At 46.5% G+C, this 11868-nt stretch overlaps 1 protein-coding gene across 8 annotated transcripts in view; it reads right to left on the bottom strand.

The window, feature by feature from the left end:
- Positions 1–3972, bottom strand: part of S100a16 (S100 calcium binding protein A16) — a 5898-nt gene extending 1926 nt beyond the window's left edge. The window contains exons 1-2 of one of the 8 annotated variants that reach the window (NM_001356608.1): positions 3809–3972; positions 2205–2339 (exon numbers count right to left, since the gene is read on the bottom strand). The gene's annotated coding sequence lies outside the window, so the exon portion shown is untranslated. Of the gene's footprint in view, positions 81–1760; positions 1937–2204; positions 2340–3808 lie in introns of those variants that run through there. The other 7 variants (NM_001356607.1, XM_030252774.1, NM_001356605.1 and 4 more) reach the window with 7 other exon arrangements.
- Between the last annotated feature and the right edge of the window lie 7896 nt (positions 3973–11868).

Here is an 11868-nt window from a genome sequence, read left to right as displayed (position 1 = left end):
CCCCCTCACCCCAGAACAAAAGGCCACTCACTCACACTCCAAGCGGATACAGCCTTCTGAATAACAGGATATGAAGGGAGCAGGCGGATCTAGTCTGTGTGTCGCCGCCCATGCACAGAGCCCCTCCAAATCAGCCTAGCAAATCAAACTCCCCTCCCACCCTCAAGCACAACAATGAACTGCTGCCCTCACCCAGCTGGTCCCAGGAAGGGGAGGTGGACACAAAATGACACAGTCACTGGGCCAGGCCTGTGCACACACCATCTGATTCAAAAAGGTGGTCTCCTTCACCAGACTCTAGCATCTGTCCTCACCACATGCTTTCTAGCCTTGCCTTTATTGCGTCTTCTCCCTTACCCACTCCTCTCAGCTGACACTTGCCTGTCATCCTGGCCCTCCCAAACTATGCCTGCAGGAAACGTGCCTTGACCTCTGTCGTCCCTACACCTTTTCTGGACTCCCTCAGCCATGTCTGTCTTCACTGCGTCAACACCAGCTTGGGCCATTAGCTGGTTTGGTTAGTCTCTGCCTCTTATTTCTCCATCTATAAAGCCAGCACAGTGTTTCTTACATCCAGATGCTGTTTCCTGGTCCGAATAGCAGAATTTGTACATTTGAGGGCAAGGTTTGTTAAATCCTGATTATACAAGTACCCTCCTTTTAATCTCTGTAACTTGCCTGGCACACAATACCCGACCCAGTACCCTGCTCAAAGGAAATGTTCAAATATTCCACCTCTGTCCAGCCCTAATGCCAGGTGCCCAAGGCCCCTGATCACCCTTCTACACCTTTATGCATCTTTTTCTTAAGGAACAATCAGAACAGGAGGAAGTAGGCCAGGATGCAGAAGAAAGGTGTTGAGAGGGAGAGTGGTGAGGCTGGGGCATGTCTGGTAGGAAATCCATCCAACCACTCTGGTCGTGGCTGGAAGGGTGCCTGACACAGTGCCAAAACGACAGGAAACTATATTCTTCCCCATACCCTGTTTGTTAAAGGTGTAACAGTGTGGTTTAATGTTTGAAAGACACATAGACAAGTTCTCTAACATACACAAATAAGGAAGAGAAGGCTTCCCAACACATAATCTGTCTGCCCTGATGCCCTTTGGGTAGGGTGAGGATGCCTAGTGTTCCTAGAGATTCTACATCAGAATAGGGAAGGGCTATATTCTCTCTCTCTCTCTCTCTCTCTCTCTCTCAAGTCTTGAGAGGAAGATGAGACTTGGACACCTCTTCACCCCGATCCCCACCCTTTACCATTCCAGAGCTGTTCCAAATGAGCTCTGTGCAAAGAGGAGGCAGGGACGGGATAGGGCACTGAGATGCTGCTGCCTCCGAAAAGGCTGATGTGCCTTTCCCTCTACCTGCATTAAGTTTTGTTCCTTCCTCCAAGGGAGCTTCCTCCTGCCCCTTAGTACTATGCCCAATCCCTACCTGGCTTCTCGCAGCAGCCAAGCAAACAACTGACAGAGAAACACCCAACAGATGATGCAGCCACCTATCCCAGGAGCACCGGGCCGACCAGAGATGCAGCCGTAGTGGTCTGACTCTTTCCCAGGCTCTCCTCCCAGGGATCTGCCTCCTCCCCAGGTTCTTTTAATAAAATGGACAGCTCTGAGATAACCATCTGGACAAGTGTGTTTCTGAAGTGTTTTCTGAAGACAGAGTATCAGAGTGGGGCAGTCAGGTGTCATTATTCCCCTCCGCCCTCCCCTGGGGGGCAAAAGACAGGCTCAACTACCCCACCCACTTCCCAGCCACCTGCTCCTGCAGCTGCCCATCCTTTAACTAGGCAGGCCTGAGGACCTCCAGGTGTGTGGGGAGAGTGCCACTCTCCTAGGCAGACCTATCCTGGAGGTCGCGTCTTCACAGGCGAGTCTTGGAATGAGAGTTGGGGGTTATGAGGACATGGGATACCAGTGTACACTGAAGCCTTCCTAAAAAGCAGAAATAAGGAATCACTTCAAAGGGCCTTCCCCTAAAGGGGCCTTTCACCTTAGGCCCCACCCTTCCCCCCAATGTTCTCATAGTCTCCTGGACTGATTCATCATTGAGCAACCAGGAGGCTCTCCCCCACTCCACCCCCTACCCCCGCCCACCTGATCCTGGCTTGCTGACTTTTCCAAAAGCCCAAATTGCCCTGACCATGCCCCTGGATCTCAGCCACTCCAGCCCCACCCTCCCGCCCCCAAGTCTGGTCCCCACCTCTTTCCTTGGTCTGGAGTTCTGAATGTCCACCACACTCTCCCAGGTTCACCTCCGTACGCTTAAGTGGTTACTTCTTTCCAAATGTTGGCTCCATCCCTACTCATCTCTCATACTTAGGATCTTCCCTAAAACCTACAAGATTTTAATCAACCTCACCTCCTGAGGACAAACTACCCATCTTGTTGATAAATTGACTATGCCAATAAATTAACATGGTTCACTCTCAAAAAAAAAAGCTTTTCAGTTTTAACTGTGGCATTCTCTGTGTTCCTCTCGTCTACCTCCAGTTCACTCATCCTCTTCCCATTTACTCATTCACTGACGGCCTCGTTAATTACTTTCATTCATTCACCTATCTCCATCCAGCAATACATTCATCTCATTCATTCAGCCATCCCCTTCTCAGTCAACGCATTCCTCCCAACTGCTATCAACATGCAGGGCTAGTACGGTAACCGAACTGGGCTGTAATCGCTGTTTGCAAGACTGTTCCAAGAGAATCTCCCCAGTCTCTCTGCTCCCTCGCGTTCTTTTCCCAGTGTTGAAGGCTAATGGTTCACAGAGGTGCTCCTACCTCTGCCCCCTCCCAGGACGCATGACATCATACCCACATATCACCCTACATCAACTCTGCCAGTCCTGATCTGCCTAAGTACCCCATTTATCTTCAGCCAACTTCTGCTGAAGCAGGAAGTCCTTCGAACTTTTTCCCCCAACTCATAATACTGTAATCAGGTGTCGTACACACACACACACACACACACACCTCTACCCCAGGCCTCTCCAACATTCCTAGGGTTCCTCTTCTGAGTAGAGGATGAGCCCACCTTAGCATCCATCACCCCTGCCTGGCCTTGCCACCACCTCACCTGGGCCGGGCAGGCAAACACTCCTACAGCGCAGGTGGCTCTGCCAGGCAGGGCCAGTCAAGCTGAGACCTGCCTAGGTTCTAGAGTGGAAAAGCTGCCAGTTTGAAGCTCCACTCCTTTCTCTTTCCCTCTCTCCCATCCAGGGGCCCTCACCGGCTTCCCCAGGCCACTCCCAAGGAAGCCACCCAGAGCAAATGAAGACTGCATCCCGGTTCTGCCTGTGCCCCAGGTGGAAGAGAAGCCACCTCAGCCCCTGCCTCCCTTTCCTGGCTTCTTAGGCTTTCTGGGCCCTCTGCAGTTCCTTCTGAACACCATTATTTTTCCCAGGTCACAGCTTCCGTAGTCCAGTGAGGCCTGTGTCTAGAGTCTGTCAACCCCTAACGCCCACCAAGACACACTCTCCGCCCTGTTCCGTTTGAGAGAGGACGCAACAGCTGTGGGCAAGGCCCTGGAATGTTCTGCCCAATGTCCCAGCCCCTGGAGATGAGCCAGGTCGGCTGCTTAGCCAGGAGAGGGTCCTGCTATCCTGTCTATACTCTTCTACAGGTTTCACAAAGCCACCGGACTGCTCATACCCTAACTAGCCTTTGGGGAAAATTAATGATTACCAAAATCTTCCTGCCCTGTTTCTGGCAGGCACCTCTCCTCAGGCTCCCTTCCTTGACCCCCACCCCAAGGCTTCAGAGTCCCTTCAGCAGCCCCAGACCTCCTCCGCTGGGCCTGGGGGCTCACCTGCCTCCTGTGAGTCCACCTCCTCCAGCAGGGCTCTGAGGCCTGGGCTCTGGCACTGACAGCCAAGCAGCTCCTGCTCAGCGGAGCCAGGACTCCTCCCCACTGCACTCCCAGAATCTGTCCCACTCCCTCCCGGCCTTGCCTGGCTGAGCTGGCTGTGGGAAGGTAGTGACTGAACTCTTGACTTGGCCCTGGGGTTGGGCCCTTGTTAAAGGGATACACACCTTTTTTTTTTTAAACACCCCTCTACCCTCACCCTAGAGGGAGTGGTAGAAGCTGGCAGTCCCCCAACCCCACCCTCCTAAACCCACAGGCTCTGAGCAGAATCCGACAAGGCAGAGGAAAGAAAGAGAAGGCTCATCACCTGTTTCTCTCACCTAGGTCACTGAGAGCCAGGTTTCAGGGCAACCCCCTGCCAAAGACAAGTTAGGTTCCCGGACCGCAGGATTTCCCTGCTGTTGGGATTAAGGAGTCCAACACTTGATCTCTGTTGGCTAGAGCAAATGCAACAGCTCTTTCTGGTCTCAGCTCTCCAGTTCAGCCACCCTAAGCTCAGGGATTTCATTCCTAAGAACCCCTGCACAGCAGATGCCTCCACTGCAAAAACCTAGCCCGTACACACCTTTCCTGCAGGTACCCAAGGGAGCTGGACAGCTTGACCTCCTTACAGAAGGCTGCAGCCAAACAGAGAGGACCCTTTGGCCCACTCTCACGATGATGTCTGTCAGGTACCAAAGAACACACCCGTGTACACACACACACACACACACACACACACACACACACCTGACAAATGGCTAACTGAGATGCCTATTAACATATCAAGGTGCATGCTCTCTCAGCATCTGTTAAATCATCCTGTCTCCTCTCAACACTTCTCACCTCCAACCCCTACCCTAAACCTTTCTAGTCCCCCCCACACCCAGCTTCCCTTCCCTCCCCCCCCCCCACTTCTTTCCTATATAACCCACCCATTTTAGCCACAGGCACTCTTGATTCTCTTTGACCTCTCCACTTCTGCCTTGGTCCTCCACACTTGGCTCCTAGTCCCCTCTCTTTCCCCTCTCCCTTCTCCCCCAATCCCTTCTCCTCTCATGGTCTATGCTGCCGCAGTGTCCAGTCTAGATTCTTCTTATATTTACAATATGAGAAGTCCTGTCTCATATTTACAATAAAATGCTTCTCCTCAACCATACCTAGGAACCGTCATGTCTTCATTTCCATTCATCTGGTGCTCGAAACCTGGGATAGATCTACAGATATATAGACATATAGATATACAAATTATATATATGTGTGTGTGTGTGTGTGTGTGTGTATGTGTGTATATGTATATATATGTATGTATGTGTATATATATACATATATATATCCTTCCAAGGAGCTCAGTTGGCCTCTCTCCTAACAGAACCAATCTGCTTGTTTGACTCTCCTAAAGAATGTATGGGACATTTGTTTCTGCTAGCTTCTGCCACCCTCCAAATTTGACTCCAAATTCTAAACTCTGCCCCTTCCCACTCTAACCATTGATCTAACCATTGATCTTATTTACTCAGTAGACGTCCTTCTGGCTCTTGGAGCCTGTTACACCCTCCAGAGTACCCACCACTTAGGCATCTCTCTACCAAGACACTTTCTCTTCTCCTTCTATTGCAACCCTCCCTCCTTTCCCCCAAAGCCTCTCCCAGGCCACCTCTTCAGCTGTGTTCTCTACCTGCTCTAACCATTCTCTCTCCTCCTCTACTTAGGAAGTGTCACCCCCAGAGCTGCCTGCTTTGCCTACTCTTACTACAAAAGCCACACCAGTCTGTCAGAAAGTTCCTCTTGCCCTACTAGGGATGCCTCTCCTCTGTGATTTGAGACCTTTCTCTCTGACAAGGCTCTCAGTTCACTTGGGGATGCCCCGTTATTCTTGACACCATGTCAGAGAAGGTAACTTCTGTTTCCTTTGTCCTCAGCTCCATTCAGAGTTTCCTCGGAATCACCCCAGGAACTGTGCTCCCATACCGTCCGTCCGTCTGTCTTCCTGGCCCTCTATGATGCTGGGATCCCCCTTAGGCAGAGCTCCTATTTGTGACCTTTGTCCTTTTTGTCTCTCACTTCCTTCCTGGAAATCCCACTGCTTCCTTCCATCCTTCTGGGCCTCTGGCTTTCTTACTTCCTCCTGTATCTTTTATGACCCCATATTTCTTCTTCCTTTAAGTCAGAGATTTTATTAAAGCCTCCTTTCTTACTGAAAACAGCTTGGCCTTAGCACAGTTCAATCAATGGCCAAAAGCTGACACACCCCATTTCCAAATTCTCTCTTACGGTTACAACATCCGCCACAGCACAAAGGAGCCCAAGATATCTTATATCTAAATTTTCTCTGCTCTATATTTCCAAAAGTCTCTTACCTCTAAGGTTTTTCTACTTTCCATTTAGAACAAAAAACAAACAAACACCTTTTATCTCTACCATGTCTTTGCTATCTGCTCTCAAAAAAAAAAAAAAATCTCTTGAGATTATTCTGTAAACTATGTCAGATTTTGTAAGTTCATTGATTATGGTTAAAAAAGAATCTGTAACAATGACAAACGGTTATATACTGTGTGACACACTGTGACACAGTACAGCTTCCGTGACAAGATGAGTTTTTTTTTTTTTTCATTTTGTTTTGTTTTGTTTCAGGGGGTATTGCAAGGGTGAAAGGTGGATAAAAAGGGATGAGGAGGTGAGTGGGATTGGAGTAAATGATGTGAAATCACAAAGAATCAATAAAAAGTTGTTTTAAATCTGTAAAAATTTAACTTAAAACTAATAACAAATGGCTTATACTTAAAAATCTGCACATAGGTAATTTTAATTTGCTACATATATATATAGTGGTAGTTTGAATATGCTTGGCCAAGGGAGTGGCACTATTTGTAGCTTTTTGGAGTAGTGTGGTCTTGTTGAAAGAAGTGTCTCACTGTAGGTGTGGGCTTTAAGACCTTTATCCTAGCTACCTGGAAACCCATCTTCTAGCTGTCTTAGGAACAAGATGTAAAATTCTCAGCTCCTCCAGCCCTATGCCTACCTTGATGCTGCCATGCTTCCCACCATAATGATAATGGACTGAACCTCTGAACCTGTAAGCTAGCCCCAATTAAATGCTGTCCTTTATAAGAGTTGCCGTAGCCGGGTGGTGGTGACGCACGCCTTTAATCCCAGCATTTGGGAGGCAGAGGCAGGTGGATTTCTGAGTTCAAGGCCAGCCTGGTCTACAGAGTGAGTTCCAGAACAGCCAGGAATACACAGACAAACCCTATAAATAAGGCTTATAAATAAGGCTTATAAATTCCTAAGATCTCGAAAAAACAAGCAACAAAAAAAAAAAAAGAGTTGCCGTGTTCATGGTGTCTGTTCATAGCAGTAAAACCCTAACTAAGACATGTATGATTCAATTCTTGTTTAGAATATACTGTATATGTAACTTGGATTCAACTCTTGTGTTTTGTTTTTTTTTTTAAATAGATCAAATAAGTGTTTTTAAATAGCAACCATGTAGCTCCCCTCCATCTTGGCTGATGACCTCATCAAGATGCAAACAACCATGTGGCTGGCAGCCATCTTTACTAAGGTTAAAAGAGAGGACATGCAATGCACCTTCACCATCATCTTGAATAAGAGGACCACGTGGACCACGTCAACTGAGACAACTATCATGAAACTTCTTAGAGCTACGGAGCACTTTGCTTATCATTGCTACCTCCAGCTTAGACTAAGAAAGCGACAATGGGTCTCCAGAATATTTTGGATCAGGATGGACTTTTGTATGATGCTAAGGTTATAAAAGTCGACTTAGGTTAATAGAAACTATCTTAGCCGGGCAGTAGTGGCGCATGCCTTTAATCCCAGCACTTGGGAGGCAGAGGCAGGCGGATTTCTGAGTTCGAGGCCAGCCTGGTCTACAAAGTGAGTTCAAGGACAGCCAGGGCTACACAGAGAAACCCTGTTTCGAAAAAAAAAAAAAAAGAAAGAAAGAAAGAAACTATCTTAGGGGTGTATGTCTAACCATTCATGACTTTGCTAACTGTTTAACACCAGGCTTCTAGAACATTTAAAAAAGAAACAGCATGTTTGATAACTGATACATATATTTGATAAATAAGGCTTATAAATTCCTAAGGTCTACTCAGGTTAACTGTAACTAACTTGAAGACAGATGTCTAGCTTCTTTATCTTTGCTAAGCTTTAGCCACTAGGGTAAACTGCTTACAAGAACCGTTGATATTCTGTAATCATTCACTATAAAAAAAAATCAAGAAAATAAGGTTCTCAATCCCTCTGTGGAATGTATTTAGGGTTTTGTAAAGTTCTCAGTCTCTCTGTGGACTTTACTTATGGTTTAAAGTTTTATGTTGCTGCTAGAAGACGTTCAATTAAATCTTCAACTCCAAGTTTTAAGGCTCAAACTTAACAGGGATATATTTGTAAAATCCTAATCTCTGGAAAGATGGACTGGAAAGATGACTCAACGGTTAAGAGCACTGGCTGTTCCACTCAGGTTCAATTCCCATCACCCCCATGGCAGTTTACACCTACCCTCATACAGACCTACATGCAGACAAAACACTGTTGTTTATAAAATTAAAATAAATGGTTTTTTAAAGGTACTAACTTGTAAACTGTTAAAGATAATTAAGATATGCAAGTTAATGGTCAGTTACCTCATATAATGGCCAAATTCTTTAATGTGCTCAGAACTATGTGAATAGCCATGCTAAGTACAAATGTAATTTATTTACAGGAAGAGGCTTTATTTAGCCTCCTGTAGTCATTTGTTTTTTCTTTTTGAGGTTAAGCCTAAAGCAAGTAACTGAAAACAAGTAAAGTTTGTTTAAATAGGGTATACTTAGTAGATAATGGTCCTCAAACTCAGAGGTCTGAAGAATATGGCGTCTAAAATGTTTAGTGGATAAAGCTTCCCACGATAGTCATAACTGCAAGTTCCTAGAGGAAACGCTAAGGTCTCCAAAGAAAGTGATGAGGCACAGACGGCAACCTGGATGGTGGTAATGCTAACCATTGGGGAAAGAGCTCTGCCTAAACTGCAGACACTGTTGGGTTGACTGTCCTACTCTGCCTCATGAATATATGTCAGTTTCCTTGAATTCCTCTTCCACAGAAAAATCTCTCAGAACTTCTGAGACTGGCGGCTGAAGGCCAGTGCTGTCCTGTGTGGCAAATGAAGATTTAATGTTGTCCTGTGTGACAGCCAAAGACCAACTTCTTCTGCCCCCAACCTGCCATTAAGACCACCAGAAGGACCCTTGGATAACCATCCTGGTAGCCAGTAAGTCTCTGTCATTTTAATTGATACATAGGCCATTTGGATTATACTCCCTGCTATAATTTATCCTTCTCAAATCTCTGATGGTGTTGATGACTAACTATAGCTGTGTGTCAACAGCAGGAAGCAAACCAGCTCCTTCCCTGTGGCCAGCTGCAGCTGCTTGGTCAGTCTGTTTCACATGATACGGACTGTAAAGTCAGGCCTCACTTGTTTCTAGAGCTACTAGGTCTCCCGCTGAGAAAGGCAGACACACACAGACACAGATACCTTGCTGGCCGACTTCACACTGAAAAAGATAAACTCACAGAACAGGTTTTAATGCAACTTTTTACTATTTCTTTATTTAAAGGAACCTGTTTTGCGACGACTCCTCTTAATAATCAACCACCTGTGTCTCATGGCAAAATGATTAGATGGAAGGAAAAGGTTTGAAGTTGATGTAAGGGTCTTAGAAAGTAAATTAAGCAAAGCACATGAAGCTCAAGAAGAAGGAAGACCAAAGTGTGGGTGCTTCGTCCTTCTTAGGAGGAGAACAAAATACTCACAGGAGCAAATATGGAGATAAAGTGTAGAGCAGAGCCTGAAGGAAAGGCCATCCCAAGACTGTATGGCCTTCATACATAGGGATTCATCCCATATACACTTACCAAACCCAGACACTATTGTGGATGCCAAGAAGTGCATGCTAAAAGGAGCCTGATATGGCTGTCTCCTGAGAGGTCCTTCCAGAGCCTTACAAATACAGAGATGGATGCTCGCAGCCAACCATTGGACTGTTAGAGAAAGGACTGAAGAAGTTGAAGGGGATTGCAACCCCACAGGAAGAACAACAATGTCAACCAACCAGTCCCCCAAGAGATCCCAGGGACTAAGCCATCGACAAAGGAGTACAAATGGCTCCAGCTGCATTCCAGTTGCAGAAGATGGCCTTGTGAATGAATGGGAGGAGAGGTCCTTGATCCTATAAAGATGCCCCAGTGTAGGGGAACTGAGGGTGGGAGGTGGGAGTGGGTGGGTGGGTGGGTGGAGGAACACCCTCATAGAAGCAGGGGGAGGGAGGATAGGATAGGGGGTTTCCCGGGGCAGGGGAACCTGGAAAGGGGATAACATTTGAAATGTAAATAAAGAAAATATCCAATAAAAAAATTAAAATAAAAGAGAAACCTAGCTCCCCCCCCCCAAAAAAAGACAGAAAGTAACTTAAGATATATAAATGCAAGCTGTAAAGGTCTGAGGCTGTGAAAACCTGACTTGTGAGGTCTAAGAAGGTGTTTTAAGGCATCTAAATGCAACTTGTAAAGGTCTAAGAAAGTGATGTAAGGTATGTGAAAAATGATAAATGTTTCAGACTTCTTTTTCTCTCTGCGCTAGTGTTGTGTTATATTAAGACTTTAAGCCAGGCGATGGTGGTGCATGCTTTTAATCCCAGCACTAGGGAGGCAGAGGCAGGCAGATCTCTTATGAGATCCAAAGACCCAGTCAACCTGGTCTACAGAGTGGGCTCCTGTTTTTGTAAACTTAAAAAATTCTTGCCGGGCGTGGTGGCGCACGCCTTTAATCCCAGCACTTGGGAGGCAGAGGCAGGCGGATTTCTGAGTTCGAGGCCAGCCTGGTCTACAAAGTGAGTTCCAGGACAGCCAGGGCTACACAGAGAAACCCTGTCTCGAAAAAAAAAAAAAAAAAAATTCTTGTAAGCTTCAGGGAGTCATGAGACTTGGACCTACCTCTCACAGGTCAAATGGAATCCAGATAAGTACTCCTGTTAATCAACAGCCTAAATTCCCCAACCTACCTATTCCTGAAGATATGATCTCTCCCTCACCCCTGGTCATGGGACTCTCTGTTCCCCCCCACACACACACATACCTGCAACTACCAGGACCACAAACTTGGAAGTTTCAAATGTATAGCCAAGATAAAAATTTTCTCCCAAGCCTCTTAACTTTATCTTCTGTCTCTATTATCTATAGCTGTACCAGCAAATTTCCAGGCTGCTGAAGAATGTGAACTGCTCCAAAATGGCCTACAATGTGCCAGCCTCAGATGTTTCCTAGAACCTGCATCCTAGACTTCTCCAACGAGGCTTGTACTTCACTAGACGCAGATGGTCTCTCAAAACATGGCAGTGAGGGAAACAGATGTCCCCAAGCCTGCGCTCTTCTCCCTTCCCAGCCTATGACCAACATTCTAGCCTTCTTGGGCCAGTGACAATAACGCCCCATTGTCAGCTAAGAAGCAGTTACAGAAGACATTATGTTGCCGCTTATCATCAACCAAAAGGCTGGAATGTCAAAGAAAACACTGGACAAATGTGTATCTGTGGTGCCTATTCAGCCTACCCAAGAGAGGCTCTTTCAGCATCACCTGTTACAGAGTCCTGGGTTCTTTTAGCACTTCTCACCCTCACTACCTACCCTAAACCTCTCCAGCCCCTGAACTTTTTTCTCTTCCCCTAACTTCTGATTCCTATATAACTGGGACATCTTGGACACACAGTCTCTTAGTTCCTCTTTGTCCTCTTAGTCTTCTTTTGGTCCTCTCTCTTGCTCCTCTCTCATTCTCACTCTTGCGGCCCCCTCTCTTTCCTCTCGTGGTCTATTCTGCTGGCCATGTTCGGTCTACATTCTTCCAAATGCCTCTGGCTAGTCTCTTCCTCATATCTACCACAAAAACCTTCTCCTCAACCATACCTAGGATCATTCACGTCCTCACTTTCATTCAACCTCCACCTACTAGGCACACA

Source organism: Mus musculus, chromosome 3 (assembly GCF_000001635.26).
Source record: "Mus musculus strain C57BL/6J chromosome 3, GRCm38.p6 C57BL/6J".
NCBI lineage: Eukaryota > Metazoa > Chordata > Mammalia > Rodentia > Muridae > Mus > Mus musculus.
The sequence above is the reverse complement of the archived record's forward strand: the minus strand, read 5'-3'. Positions and strand labels throughout refer to the sequence as shown.